Raw genomic sequence first — 16,170 nt, forward strand, 5'->3', positions numbered from 1 at the left:
TTGTAAGTCTCAAGGGGAACACACAGCTTTGCAACAGATGACCAAGCTGTCACCCTCTTAGCCCGGGGATTAATCATAACTCGTCAGATGAATTAGCAGCCATGAGACATCCAGATACCATGTGTGAACTGTGATACGTTGCAATATGAAATACACAGCATCTCTGATAAAATATTCCTGCCAAGAAATTTTCATCTGAATCTAAACATGCTTTGGTAAATTAGATTTATCACTGACAATCTATGCCTTCCTCCCTGGGAGAAGGGTACCTCCCACTCCATTGATAGTGGGTTTGGCAATGTGACTTGCCAATGTAATGTGGACAAAATGACAATATGCAAAATTTCCAAGATGATGCCTTGAGGGCTATCCCGTCTTTCCATGTACTGCTCTTGTGTTCCCAGGATTTACCATGAGACATGCATTCCCTAGTCAGCCCCTGGGGCTGGGTCTCCGAATAACCAGGCTGTCTCAGACCAGCCCGGGTCTCAGCATAAGCAGGTGAAAGACTGAGCCACCTCAGCAGACCTTTAACCTGTACCTGCCCCAGCTGTCCCACAGCCTGTGAACATAAAGAAAAATGCTCACAGTTACATGTCAGTTAAGATTCTGTCATTGTCGTTATGTAGCACGAACTGACTAATACACCAGTCTTTGGACCTAAGTTCCAGTTTACAAGAACCACAGGAGATGGAGAGAAAGTTACATGATACGACAAGAAAGCAGTCGAAGGCTGGAGATGAGACTTGATACACAGCAACTGGTCCATTTCAGTCTTTACAATTGTTAAATATAATGGGGAAAAAATAAAAAGCAGGGAAGTATCCTAGTTTAAAGAGGAGATTTAAGAACCTTTACAACTGGAAGTGCAGTTTGGGTCCTTGTTTGAGTCCCAGTAAAAAGACCAACTCTCAAAGACATTCTGGGGATGACTGAATGTTTAATACAGACGGGGTGAGGGGATATTAATGAATTAATGCTGATGTTATTAACAGGATTGTGGTATTGTGGAAGATAGGAAGATGTGCTTATTTTTAAAGTGTAAACTGACATTTTATGGGCAAATACTGATGGCTATCATCATTTGTTTTATTTTAAAAACTTCAGCAAAGAAAAGGGGGGAGAGCAAATGGGACCAATCATCAAAACTAAAAACTAAGCAAATATGGCAATGGATATGCCTGTTTATTAGGGTTTTTCTCTTCTTCTGTGAATTATAAAATCTTTAGTTCAGTGAAAAAAGTATTATGACAGTCAGCTAATAAAACTTCCACTACCATCACTTCCTCCCCAAATCTATCAATCCTAAATGATGCCATATGATCATGACACCCCCAAAAAAGAAAAAGAAAATAAAAAGAGCTTGATGAAATCCAATGAATCATTCTTGATTGAAAATCACCTTAAGAAGCAGGTGAAGAAGCAGATTTCCTTAACTTGATAATAGATGTTAGGCAGTGACCATTTTATGACAAAACAACCAAAGCATTCCCTGTGGCCTGAGGAAGAAGAGGAGGATGTGTGCTATCACTGTCACTGTTTCATCATGTACTGATCATCTCGGACAGAGCTACAAACACAAGAAAAAATCTTAAGAGGCGGGAAGCTGAGAAGAGGCATTTTTGCTGGCAATATGGTTATCTTTGGGAGAAAAGCGTTTCTCTAGCTCAATTACTAGAACTAAAAGGAAAGGTTAGTGAGGTCACTATGTGCAAGTTCAACATATAAAACTCAATAGCTTTCCTAAATATTAGCAATAACAACTGAGAAAATATAATAATGAGCAAGATTTCAGACACAACAGCAACGAAATTGAAGCATCTAAGAAAAGAACGTAACAAAAATGTATAAAACTTTAATGAGAAACATATATTATGGAGACAACAGACAAGATTGTAAATATGGTAATATAATAATATAAAATTATATATAGCATAAACATAAATATATAAGCATATGCATATATAATATGATAATACTTATATATTATAATAGTGTTACAAATATTTTTATTTGCTCCAAATCAATTTATAAAATCTACACAATTCCAGCAGAACCTCAATAAGAATAATAAAATCCAGGCAGCAGAAGAAGAGACTGTAGAAACCCTGTAGAACAATGAAAGATATAAAAATAAAATAGTGATTTTTTTTATTGGCATAGGAATATATACATGAACCAAAAGAAACGATGAGTGTCTGAACAGCCCAACATCTATAATGATATAATATGCAATAAAGGTAACATTTCAAATCATTGGGGGGAAAATGGGCTATAATCATTGCAACCCATTTAGGAAAAAAAGACATACCTGCCTCACACCTCTTATGAAAATAAATTCTAGATGGATTCATGATCTCAGTATAAAGGAGATGACTCTACAATAGCAGACAGTCCATGCAAGGAAGGTTTCTTAAGTAAGACATAACAAAAAATCATCAAGACTAATAACTTTTTTCCTATATCAGAATTTTAAACCCACAGGAGGAAAAAAAAAAAAAACCCACCAAAAACAAAGAAGACAAATTAACTGGAACAGATAGTGGGAGTATATGAGACAAAAGATTCGTATACAGGATGTGTTACAACATTTGCTTGTACACCACAGATTCAAACACTCACACCAACACCGAAACATATCCTACATACCAATAAGAAAAAGACAAGTAACCCAGGAGGAGACAAAGAGCAAAATGACAAATGGGAATTGACCCAGGGGGACAATATAAATATCCTTAACCTCACAAATCATCAGGGAAATGACGAAGTAAGACCGTGATCTTCCTCCCATTAGACCTGCAAAACTGTACCATCAAGAGCTGATTTCACTGTAGGGACAAAACCAAGCTGTAGCCATTCTGAAAAGAAACCTCATAGCAACTATCACCCTGCCATCCCCACCTCTTTCCATGCACTCTAGAGAAACATGAGCCCACGAACGTTACCACTTGCAGAGCAAATGTTAGAAAATGACCCACATGTTCATCGCAGGAGAGGGTACATGCAACACCATGCAGTACGTGTAGTCACTGGGTCACTGGAACCCTACACGGTGGTTAAACCAGAGCAGGTAGCTTTCCTCGGCAGCACTGTATGTAAGTTCTCTGAAAGAGGGTGCAGTGAGACAGTCAAGTAGCAGAACAATGCACGGACTCTGAGATCCCCTCCGTTCATGTAAAAACAAAATACAGCCACATGCTCATCCAAATACACAAGGGAGAATCCGCCAAGGGAGCGTCTGGCTTTATCTGTGACATCTCAGTTGTGTTGAAGAATGTACCTCTGTGTTGTGCAGATCTTCAAGTGTCTTACAAAGAAAATACAAATAATTTTGGCCTTCCTATAATATCCTTAAACCAAAAATAACTTGTCCTGAGCCAAAAAAAAAAATGCAGGAGACCACCTTCTTCCTTAGAGAACGACATAACCCCCACCCCCAGGAGAACCATACAGGTAAAGGGAGAGGGGAGGATAAGTCAGGGGACACCCTGGGGCCCTCTCACCAAGGACCTAGCATCCCTCTGCCCAGTTCACCGCAAGTAAGAGGGCAGCCTCGAGAGCGCCCTGCCTTCTGCTTATTCCTTCTCCCCTCCATCTTCATGCCTCATCTAGTCTGCAAGTTCAAGAGCAAACTTGATCTCTACTGCATGACGGAAGGTTATACCACACACACTGAGATAACAAAAAACACCAACTGGCTTCTTGTGATCCAGCCTCATCTATAGCCGCATCCCAGTCTATAACCCCATCCCCCAACATGCACCAGCCCATTTACTCTCTTGCAAAGGCAGGGACCATCAGGAGACCCTCTCTTCCCAGATGAAGTAGCCCAGACTCCAAGAAGAGGCATGGCTGAGGCCAGGCCCCAAGACAGTGAGGGATGGTGGCCCAAGGCCTGGCCACCTGTCTCACCAGTCTGCCACAGTCCAGTCTTTCCCATTGTCTCTTCACTCTCAAACCATGGCATCTTTTTACTACTGATGTAGATAAATTGGCATTGATACACCATATCCCGCTACTCCTGGCCTCCACTCTTCTCCCAGCACTGAGGACAGGGAGGATTCGTCTCACCAGAGCCCAAAGACCAAAACTCCTGGCTTCTGCTAAAGCCTCCCTCACAGATCCTGGTCCATGTCCCAGCCAGGGGCTGCTCACTGGCCACTTCAGCCTCAGATCACCCCACCTAGATCCCACTCTTCCCAGCTGGACTGACCTGCTTCCTTCCCATATTTCCTACTGCAGTTGTACAGACACGTCTGGCAGATGGACTGTCTGTCTGCCGCCCCAGACACGGGAGCTTACCCTCCTTGCCCACAGGTCCCTGAAACTTAAAGCACTGAGGAGTCCCACTCTGAAATCTGCCAAAGGTGCAGAAAGATGGAAAATCATGTGGATGCCATCAGAGTCTCCTAGGCACCCAGGGCGTTAAAAAGCTCTAGACTGGTTTGAACACGTGGTAGATGAGCTAACTCTTGAAAGAACCAGCACTGTCACCCCAAGGGCAACCAGCGAAGTAGCGGTTCTCGGCTCTGGCTGAACATCAGAATGACTGGTGAGTTGAAATCTATGTCTTCATCTGTATATCTCTATCCATCAATCTATCAATACCCCACTCCATGAGATCTTGAGCCAACTGGCCTGGGACAGGAACCCCCCCCACACCCCCGCCGCCGGACTGGTGCTTTTTAATGCTCCCTGGCTTATAATATGAAGCCACAGGTGCAAACAGAGATTCCAATCCACTTCTGGGGATCAAGGATCACAGATTTGGGAGGAAGGCTTCACACAGGAAAAGAAAAATCCAGATAAGCAAGTGCAAGGAAACCAAACGAAACAATGAGAAAGCAGCAAACAGGAGAAACTGCCAAAGATAAATAAATAAGGGCATTTGGGTGGTGCGGTTGGCTGAGTGTCTGATTTTAGCTCAGGGCATGATCTTGGGTCATGAGATCGAGCCTGGAGTCAGGCTTCACACTCAGCAGGGAGTCTGCTTGAGAGTCTCCTCTCCCTCTCCCTCTCCCTCTGTCTCTCCTTCCCCCTCTCTAAAGAAAAAAGAAAAAAAAAAAGAAACAAAATAGTAATTAATGCAATCAACAAATATAAGAAGATACTGCTCCCCAAAACTGATAGTGGGGTGCTACAAAAAAGAAATGATGACAGAGCAGAAAGACCTCTTTAATTTCCAATTAAAAGTGGGAGAGAGTATAAAAATATCACTACAGGAATTTAAAGATAAAGTCAGAAATATCCCAAAAAGCAGAACAGAAAGGAGATGGAAAACTACAAAAGACAAAGATCCATAGGATGAAATTAGGAGGTCCAATATCAGCCAAATGGGAATTCCAGAAAGGGAGAAAAGAGAGAAGGAAATTATCAACTAGAAAATAAAAGGAAGTTTCTCAGAACCAAACTGAGGGCTGGGTGAGTCCACTCTGGGCTCTGATTCTCTTTCTAGCTCAGCCACTGAGATGCCCCAGCTCAGGAAACCAGGACATTGAATTCCCAGGTTTCTCAGTTGTAGGCAGGTAAGACACCACACTGCGCAAACACACAACCCAAACCGTTTGCTCCAGGACCCAACCCTCCCTTCCTCAGAAGTGCCATGTTCCTGGGTTCCTTATCTTCTTCTTGCAGTCAGAATTTACAGACCTTTCGATTGTCTTTCTTGGAAAGAAACCTAAGTATATTAACCACTGGATTTATTTAGTAAGCATAACCTGGAGAAAGGAACTTGTTGAAGTATGAAGGGTGAGGAAAGTGGGAGAAAGACAGGGAGATAGAACGCAGGGAGAGAGAAACAGAGAATGAGGAGACACAGGCAAAGAGGAAACCAGGGAGGGACAGAAGTCCAGGGAGGGTAAGCCGAGACACTGAAACCCAACAGCACATTGGGGATGGGGACCCCATGGACAGAAAGAAGAGCCACTTCTACCACCAACCCCACGACCTGAGTCACAGTGTCCACCATAGAGTGGAAATGCATTTCAGTGGTTCCCGGTTTTCCACGGATACTTTTCTTGGAGCTGCAATCACGGGAATCCAACCAGTCCTCTGCAGGGCACACTGCCACTGGCATCACGTGCTCAAGCGCCACCTTCAGGTTAGAAGCTGGCATTGCCATCTCCTCATCCCTGGGAAGTGCTACAGGCTAAGAGACCTTCCCCACCCATCTAAGATCCTATGGAGGAAAAGTCTGGACCCAGGAACCAAGGGATCGTCCCATAAAAAAGAACAGGCGTGAATGTCTACTAAGAGTTCATGCTGACAGTCATGCTTTCTATGCTCCAGGTGTCTCGTCTAGAATGAAGACTAATACGAGCTTACATGGGTATTCTGAGGACCAGAGAGATACGGGTAAGATGTCTGGCAGTGCTCCCTGTAGTCACAATAACTCTGTGAAAACAGAAGGGGTGAGGGGGGAAATCGAGACTCTGCACTGCAATGACCTGCCTAAGGTCACAGCATGGGTGTCCCTGCCTCCCAGCCCAGAGCTCCTCCTTCCAGGTCTTCCTACACACTTGTCCCCTCACATCTCTGACTCACGATCTGCTACTTGGGTGCAGACACCACCGAGCAAGCAAATCTTCCAAACAGTGGGCGGATCATCCTGAGCTTGCCTGATGACTCCTTAAAAAAAAAAAAAAAAAAAAAAAAAAAAAAAAATGTATTCTCTCAATTAAGAAAGTTTTTCTTCTTCCTGATATGAAAATAAGTTCTACCACTAACAAGAGTGTCTACAGGAAAGTACCATGAGAAAGAGTGTCTACAGGAAAGTACCGTGCAGATGTCTGTGACACTGTCAAATCCTGACAGGGCAATGCGTAGGCTGGTGGACTTGAATCTGATTCTAGAATCAAGATTTAGAACAGCTGTTCAATAAAACTTCCTGCAATGATAGAAGTGTTTTATCTGTGCTGCCCAATACAGTAGGCTTTGAGCACTTGAAATGTGGCTAGTTCATTGAGAAATTGATGTTTTAACTTGCTTCATTTTAATTAATTTAAATTAAATAGAAATAGCCACACGTGGCTAGTGGCTGCCATACTGGACAGCGAAGTTCTAAAATGCACTTATTAAAGGGTTGGTTTGTGATTACCTTTAAGAAAAGTAGCCATTGTGAGAGCTAACCATTTGCTTGTGAAATAAGTCCCATTTCTCTCTCTGATAGAGACATATGCAAAGAAGATCCTGAAAAGAGAATGCACCTGGGTTTCAACAAGATACATGACAGGTCCTTCCCCACATTCTTGTGGGTCAAACTGAACTATGTTATATTGGATGTGACAAAGTGAGATGGATTTGTGCCTAATTGAATGATCCTACTACAATGGCATCAGTTCGTGGATAACTCAATCTGTGGAGACTTTTTCAATGATTTGGTTGTATTCCATTGTGGGTGAAAATAAGGAACACAGCTGCTCTTCAGAACCACAGAATATGCAAAACTGAAAGGGTGGGGAAATATCCAGCCCAAGTACAGGGGTGGCAGAGGCAAGGCTTGGCAAGAGCATACATGGAATATCTCACACAGTGAAGATTCATTTAGTGAGACATACACTGTCATTGCCAGATACCCTAATGTGAGGCACAGACTTCATCTTGGAAGTGATGTCCTCAAACTAATCCATTCTTAACCATACAGAGAGGCTTAATGTTTTTAAGATTAAACCAAAAATTTGCATCAGTAATTGCACTGTTGCTAGGTCCCCAAGACTGAAAAGTTCATTTCACACAGCTCTCCCCATCTGTTCCTTTCACCATAAACCTCTGTGATGAAGTCTATCTTCTTCCAAGGTCATTATTTTCCCCCCTTACCTTGAGAAGAAGTCAGCAGACATCCTTTTTGCTAGCCCTTGTGACTACAGGTATAGATAAAGGATATGTACAGAATGATTTATTTTCCTACGTGACATATAAAATCTGCATTACTTAGGATATCTGATGACTGAGAGCAAAGCACCAGATCTTCAAATATTATGAGGCATCATTAACCATGACATAGTGGATTAAAGCAAAAAGCATGATGCCTGATCAATCCTACTTCTGTCTATGATGCACCAGCTTGTGCCAGACTAATTCACTCACCAAGCAAAACCAGAAACTCTTGATGACATTTTAAAAAAATCTCTATGGAAACATCAGAGTGATGCCGAGACAACTAGGACTGGAGGGGCTGAGATCCTGACAAGCAAGAAAAAAAGTTTTTTTAAGTTAGGCTCCATGCCCAGTGTGGAGTCCAATGTGGGGCTTGAACTCACAGCCCTGAGAGCAAGACCTGAGCTGAGATCAAGGGTTGGCCACTTAACCAAATGAGCCACCCAGGTGCCCCATGACAAGCAAGAAAATATAACTGCACTAATCTCGGCATTTTGTGCAGCTCTTCTCACCAAGGCATTTTTGTGGATTCATAACTGGTAGAAGCCAAGAGACTTAAAAATCAAGCAGGAAGTGGTGGTTAATAAGCAAAAGGACTAAACAGAACTTTTGGCAATCTTACAAGGTTGGGGATACAAGAAATTGTAGTTTAGGGCTACTAACACAATGAGAACCTGAGGAACCAAACTCCTGGAGAGAAGAGGGAAAAGAAAAAGGAGTGTGATATTTGGATATGTTGGATATGTTAGGAAACATAACATATGTTCTGTTACAGACAAATTAAATAAATGAACATATCAATAAAAAAGGGAGAAGAGACCAATCTGTGTGCAATAATTCCACATAATTTGTTAGCTACTGCCCCTCATGGAGATGCAACATAACTTGCAGGTGATCAAGGTTAATGAGTGATACATTATGTACCCTTGATTTGATATGATGAGAAGGCTGCTCTTCCCTAGGCACTCTTTTGACCAACAGCCCCTAACTCCTATATAACCATTAGGAAGAAACGAGATAAACCTAAATTGCAGCATATTCTATACCTGACTAGTACTCCTCAAAGCTGTCAAGGTCATCAGAAACAAGCCAAGTCTAAGAAGCTATCACAATCTAAAAGTGCCTAAGAAGACATGAAGATTAAGTTCAATGTGGTATCCTAAATGGAAAACCTGGAACAGAACAGAAAAGGGATGTTATGTTAGATAAAAACTAAGAAAACCCGAATGAAGGACAAACTGTAGTTAATAATAATGTATTAATACTGGTTTATTGCTTGCCATGTACCCTGTTAGTATAAGATTTTAACAAGAGGGAACAGTGGGTATAGGATACATGAGAACTCCCTCTACTATCTATCCAATTTCTCTGTAAATCTAAAGCTATTCTGAAGTTAAAAAAAACCTGTTTAAAGAAAGTTGGTGTAGTTATAATGACAGATGAAGTAGACTTTAGGGAAAAGACATTTCTAAGGGAAAAAAGAAGTAATTCATAATAAAACATAGGGTAACCTGCTAGGAATAAATTTCAAATTTAAATTCTAAATTTATATGTATTTAGTCATATGCTTTCAAAATGTATGAAGGGGAAAATTGACAGAACTATAAAAAGACAAATCTAAAATCACAGTGGGATACTTTAACACACTTCTCTCAGTAAATGATATAACAAGCAGAAAAGAGTCAGAATGGAAATGGATATGAACACCATAATTACCAAAATTTTCCTTGTTGATGTATGTAAATTACTGCACCAAGAAACTACACACAAGTACACACAGAAAATTTTATCAAAATTAATCATATGGTGGGCAAATCTAAAATGATTCGAAGCAAAATTTAAATGTTAAAAATCATAAAAGATATGTTTCTGGCTATAGTATAATTAAGCAAGAAATAAACAATAAAAGTGTGCCTAGAAAATATGCAGACATTTGGAAATAACCACTTTGAAATAACTCACATATCAAAGAATAAAACAGCTATAAAAATTAAAAATATTTAGGATGCCTGGGTGGTTCAGCCAGCTAAGCATCTGCCTTTAGCTCAGGTCATGAGCCCAGGATCCTGGTATCGAGCCCAGCATCAGGCTCCCTGCTTATCAGGGAGCCTGCTTCTCCTTCTCCCTCTGCTACTCCTAGCTCACCCAGCATGCTCTCTCCCTCTCTAATAAGTAAATAGAATATTTTAAAAAATTGAAAACATTTGAACAGATTAATGAAAATAGAACATATCAAAAAATATTGTTACATACTCATATTCATAGCTTTACTTTTCGTAACAACCAAAAGGTGGAAGCCATCCAAATGTCCATCAGTGGATGAATGGACAAGGAAAATGTGACATTTACATACAATGAAATATCTTTCAGCTTTAAAGTGGAAGGAAATTCTGACATATGGTACAGCATGTATGAAATGTTATGCTAAGCTAAAAAAAAAAGCAAGTCAAAAAGATAAATACTGTATGATTCCACTTATATGGGGAGCACTTAGAATAGTCATTTCATAGATAGAGAAAGTAGAATGGGGGTTGCCAGGGCTGGGGACAAGGGGGAAAAAAGATGTTACTCTTTAATGGGTGCAGAATTTCAGATTTGAGGGATAAAACCAGTCCCAGGGATAAGTTTCACTACAATGTGAATAGCTAATACTATTGAACTATACACTTAAAAATGACAAATTCTTTCTTATGTGTTTTTTAACCATAATAATTAAAAGTAGTAGATTATAGCTAAAGCAGGTTTACAGGGAAATTTGTAACTTCCAATTCCTTTATTAGAAAATGAAAAAGATGTAAACATAAATAATCTAGATAACCCTGTCTGCCTTCGGCTCGAGTGATGATCTCAGAGTCTTGGAATCAGGGTCCATGAGGGGTTCTGTGCTCAGAGGTGACTTTGTTTCTCCCTCTGACCCATTTACTTTCTTTTTAAAAAAAAAAATGCATTTAAGTAAAGAAAGAGAGTGTAAGCTCAGGTGGGGGGAAGGGCAGAGGAAGAGGGAGAGAATCTCTGGCAGTCTCCTCGCTGAGAATGGAGCCTGAGGTGGGGTTCCGGACCATGAGATCAAGCCCTGAGCCGAGACCAAGAGTTGGGCACCCAACAAATTGAGCCACCCAGGTGCCCCATGGGAATATTAAATTTATAAATCCCTAGCAAGACTGATAAAAGTGGAAATGGAAGGTAGGAAGAGACAGCATGCACAAATCACAGTATCAGAAATGAAAAGGTAGATATCATTTGTAAAAGATAATGATGGACATTATACAATTACACAAACAATTGTGACCATGTTTATACATTCAGGAAGTACAGCTTCCTGAAACACAACTTAGCAAACCTGACACCAGATGGAAAAAAAAAAATCCAAAGGGAAGGAAGGAAGGAAGAAAGGAAATAAGGAAGGAAGGAAGGAAAGAAAAGAGCCCCTGGGTGGCTCAGTCAGTTGGGTGTCTGCCTCCGGCTCGAGTGATGATCTCCGAGTCCTGGAATCAGGGTCCCTGAGGGCTTCTGTGCTCAGAGGGGAGTTTATTTCTCCCTCTGACCCTTCCCTTTGCGTGTGTGCTGGAGCGCTCTCTCAAATGAATCAATTTAAAAATGTGAAAGAAAGAAAGAGAGGAAGGAAGAAAGGAGGGAAGGAAGGCCAGGAAGGGAGGGAGAAATGGAAAGGAAGAAAGAAAGGAAAACATTAATATTGCCCCTCAATATTCCAGGGAACACAAAAGGAGGGAATACTGCCCACCTCACTTCATAGAGTCATCATCCTCTTGACACAAAAACCTGACCTTGACATTATATGACAATAAAATTACAGGAAAATCCCTGTTAAACACAGCTGCAAAAAAACTATTAGAAATTATTAAATCAAAAAGACTTATACATAAAAATTATATCATAACAGAAATCAGTGGGATTGAGTCCAGAAATGCAAGGTTGGTTTAATATTCAAAAATCAATCAGATAATTCACCACATTAATTAAAGGGAAAATATTTGTGGATTTCGTTAGAGGCAGAAAAAGTATTTGATAAAATTTAAACCCCATTCATGATAAATCCATAGCAAGCTAGAAATAAAAGGGAACTTTCTTACTCTTGTAAATACTAGTCACAAAAAAATTGAAAGCAACCAGTTTAATTCAAAGTAACATACTGAAAGATTTTCCCCCAAGAGGGGAATTATTGAACAGGGGCTTGTAATCAGTACAAAAAGGAAAAAAACAAAAACCTCTCAGTATTCAGAGGCAACATGATTATACATGTAGAAAATTTAAAAGAACTTACAAATAAATTATTACAACTAATAAATGAATTTAACAGAGTTGCTAAATATAAGGGAAACGCATAAGAAACAAACACATTTATAAACACCTGTGGAAAGCAATTATAATACAGAATTTTTTAAAAAAACACTTTTGACAGAAATAACAACAGCAAACAAAACAATACCCAAATACCTTGGAAGAAATCTAACAGAAGATGTTGTACATATAAAACTATATAATGTATCAGGAAAATTTAAACTCAAAGAGAAATAAATGACAGGTTCACAGTTTGGAAGACAACATTATAAGGGTATCAACTTCCTCTTAAAGAATCTATAATTCAAAGGACTCACATCAAAATCTCAGTCAGATTTTGTGAGCAAGTGTCTGTATAGAAATTGATGGAATGGTTGGTTCTAAATTTTATATAGGCATGCAAAGGGCCCAATACAACAAGATAATCTAGGAAAAAAAAAAAACTGAAGGAGCAGAAGTAAATACTTATTATAAAATCACAGTAATTGAGATATTATGGTATTGGTGGTAATGGTACAAGGATAGACCAACAGACCCCTGCAGAGCTGAACAGAGTCTCACACACACACACTCACAATTTGGAATACTGTAGTGTGTTGTGATCACAACAGGGAGCATGGGATCTACTTTCCCATACAAAATTGGTTTGGGTGTTGAGATCGGTGATTCAGCAGTTATCAAAAGGGTATGAAGAGATGAATGACTCACAGATTGGTCTTTCTGGGGAGAATATGGCAGGCACAAAAGCCAGTCCAAAAATGTCTTGAGTGGCCATGGTGGTTAGGCCACAGAGGAGTGTGCATACGGAGGCTTAGGATGATGCTGTCTAAACTTCCCACCATAACCACTCAAGATTATATGCCAGCTTTCTGACTAGCTTTCCCACAGGCGGGCAGAAAGAAAAGCAGGAGGTAGGGTTTGAAAGTAGCCAGCAGTCAAACCAAAAGGCAGAGTCAGACCTTTATTCCACTGGAAGAAAACTGAATCTCAATGTCTACCTCACACCGTATGAAAAAATCAACTCCAAGTGGACTTAGATCTAAAAGTGAAAGTTCAAACAATAAAGCTTCTAGAAGGAGAAGAATGTTTTCATGTTCTTGGGTATGCATAAATTTCCTAAACAAGGCACAAGAAGAAATTACCTTAAAGGAAATGATTCGCAAGCTAGGCTTTCTCTTCACCTAAAGATACCACTAAAAGTGGGAAAGGGAGACGAAGGAAATACATGGAATGCTGGCATCTAACAACGTCATCAGGCACTGAGCGTGTAAAGAAATCTTACAAAGCACAAAGAGAAAGAAAACCCAACAGAGAAACGAGCCAAGGACTCGCACAGGAAGGTGAGTCTTTACAAAAGAAGATACCCAGAGGAACTACAAAAATATTTTTTAAAAAACATACTCTACATCATTAGTTTTCAGTGAAATGCAAATTAGAACCACAGGATCCCACTCTGCATCCACCAGAGTCAATGTCAAAATGGCAACACAGGGGGATGTGGAACAACTAAAACTCTTACACTTACATGGGGGTGAAATTTATTAAAACCACTTCAGAAAACTCATCAGTAGTGTTCACTAAAATATAAACATACCCATGACCTATGACCCACCAACTCCACCCCTAAGTAGAGCAACAGAAATGCCATCACCCGTGTGCACCAAACATATAAGAATGTTCCCAGCAGCAATAATGACCAAAAACTGGAAAAGATTCAAATTTCCATCAAAAGTAGAGTTAATAAATTCCGGTATATTTACACAATATACAACTTCATGACAGTGAAAACCCATCAGCTACTGCCCACTCAACACCAGGCATGATTCTCATTGAGTGAAAGAAGCTACGACAAAAGGGTACAAGCTGTAGAAATTCATTTACTCAAAAATTCAAAAATTAGCAAAAATAGTATTTGGTGACAAGATTCTGGTTACTTTGGGGTAAGTGGGAATGTGGCTAGGAGAGAAGGTGAGGGGGGAGTCTTGGTTTCTAGAGATGCTTTCCTTTCTTCATGGGATGATAGTTACACAGATGTATTCACTTTGAAAAAATTCACGGTAATCAACACAGGATTTTTATACTTTCTGTTCATTTAACCAAGTTGAAAAACATGTTTGAAAAAAGTAATATGGTCTCTATTGCTGGTCCTGTGCACTGTGCAATCAACAGAGGCTCTGACAAGGTGAGTCTCCAGCACCGCCTCCTGCTTTCAGTCAACTTTCTTAGTAAGTCCAAGTGGTCATTATGGGGTGTGGACTGTTACAGGGAAGGAAGAGGAATGCAATTCAGATGAGACTAGAGAAGCCGCCATATTATGGGCAAGGGCTCATCTTTTAAGGTTTTCCTTCAGATTCCATTCTGAGGCACCAGTGCCTGCTGTCCAGGCAGGACCGCAGTGTAAACACTGCCCTCATTTCTGTGAGTCAGGCTTCCTGGAACCTTCTCTCTGAGGCCCTGGTGCTCCATAGGGGTAAGGTCCCTGGAGAGGGCACCCAGGCTAGTCTTACTTCTGATGGTTCATCATCTGGAAGAAGGCTCCAGCCTACTTCCCCTACACACACAGACATACACACACACACCCAGAGACTCATACCCACATACATGCATGCACACTCACACTCACACACTCAGAGACTCACACTCACATACACTCAGACACATAATCGGACTCATACACATTCACATACACTTATACTCACTCACATACACACACATACTCACACAGACTTATACACACAGAGAGACTCACACTCACATACATGCGCACAAAGACTCACACTCATAGACTCATATGCACTCACAGAGGCACTCACATATACTCAGACACAGACACACAATTGGACTCATACACACTTATACTCACATACAAAACATACACAGACTTATACACACAGAGAGAGATTCATACTCACAGATTCACACACTCTCAGACACAGACACATACACACACAGACTCATACACACTCACACACATAGACACAGTCACACAAACCTCATATACACTTACATACAGACACATGCTCGACTTGTACGCACTCACACACAGAGACTCACTCACATAAACACACACACAGACACATACACTCACACAAAGACTTATATACACTCTCACACTCTCTCTCACACACATACTCACACACAGTCCATCCTGATGAAAGCACCACAGAGAACGGCTTCCTACCTGAGCCAGGCCGGAGAAGGACAGAGACACGGTCTTGATGACATGTGGAGCCGAGTGACAGGAGAGAGGAGAGACAGAACACCAAGTCCCACAAAGATGGGAAGGCAGGCCCTCAGGGCCGTGAAGAATAATTGTAGGTAGAACCTCCGTGGGTTAAGTGTCTCTGTGACCAGCCCTGTGCTTTTAATAACATTCACGGATTTGGGCTGGGTTCCTTCTCTTTTTCAAAATGCGGTAAGATAAACAATATAAAATTTACCATCTAGGCCATTTTTAGGGGTCCGGTTCAGTGGCATTAAGCACATTCACACTGTCCTGGGTCCACCACTCCCATCCATGCCCAGAACCCATTTCTCTGGCAAACCTGAGCTCTCCGCCCATTACACTCCCTCTTCACCCCTCCCCAAGTCCTCTGCTGGATGAGAAAACAAAGAGGCATCAGGTCACAAAGCAACCTTCCCATCAAAGCAGGGCTGGGCTCCGGGGCCATCTGGGTGTCCTCCCCCTGCCGAGGGGCGGTAACCACGATTGTGGGCACCAAGGGCAGGAGGCAGGCTGGTGCCTCCGAGTCTGCAGGGGAGGGTGAGGAGGGGCGAGCCGCATGCTTCACTCACGATGTTGTGATGTTGTGCCCCACAGTGCCCAGCTCAGCGGCGTACTGTCCGGCCTTGCCTAAGACCTCGTGCCCAGAAGCCTCCCTTCTCTGTAAGATGGAAATCACCGCATCTGCTTACACGGTTTAAGGAGCTCTGATGAAGCCTGATTCTACATCTGGCACACCACTGTGCTCAATCACAGGCCGCTCCTGTTGCCTC

At 41.3% G+C, this 16,170-nt stretch overlaps 1 protein-coding gene across 5 annotated transcripts in view; it reads right to left on the minus strand.

Annotated features, from left to right (window-relative positions):
- APBA2 (amyloid beta precursor protein binding family A member 2) overlaps positions 1-16,170 on the minus strand; it is a 249,547-nt gene that overhangs the window by 108,845 nt on the left and 124,532 nt on the right. The window contains exon 1 of one of the 5 annotated variants that reach the window (XM_045070617.1): positions 15,356-15,724. The exons of the other annotated variants lie outside the window; for them this stretch is intronic. The gene's annotated coding sequence lies outside the window, so the exon portion shown is untranslated. Of the gene's footprint in view, positions 1-15,355; positions 15,725-16,170 lie in introns of those variants that run through there. 5 annotated transcript variants of the gene reach the window in all.

The sequence above is a fragment of the Mustela putorius genome, unplaced genomic scaffold (genome assembly GCF_011764305.1).
Source record: "Mustela putorius furo isolate JIRA1106 unplaced genomic scaffold, ASM1176430v1.1 tig00003972_pilon_pilon_pilon, whole genome shotgun sequence".
Lineage (NCBI taxonomy): Eukaryota > Metazoa > Chordata > Mammalia > Carnivora > Mustelidae > Mustela > Mustela putorius.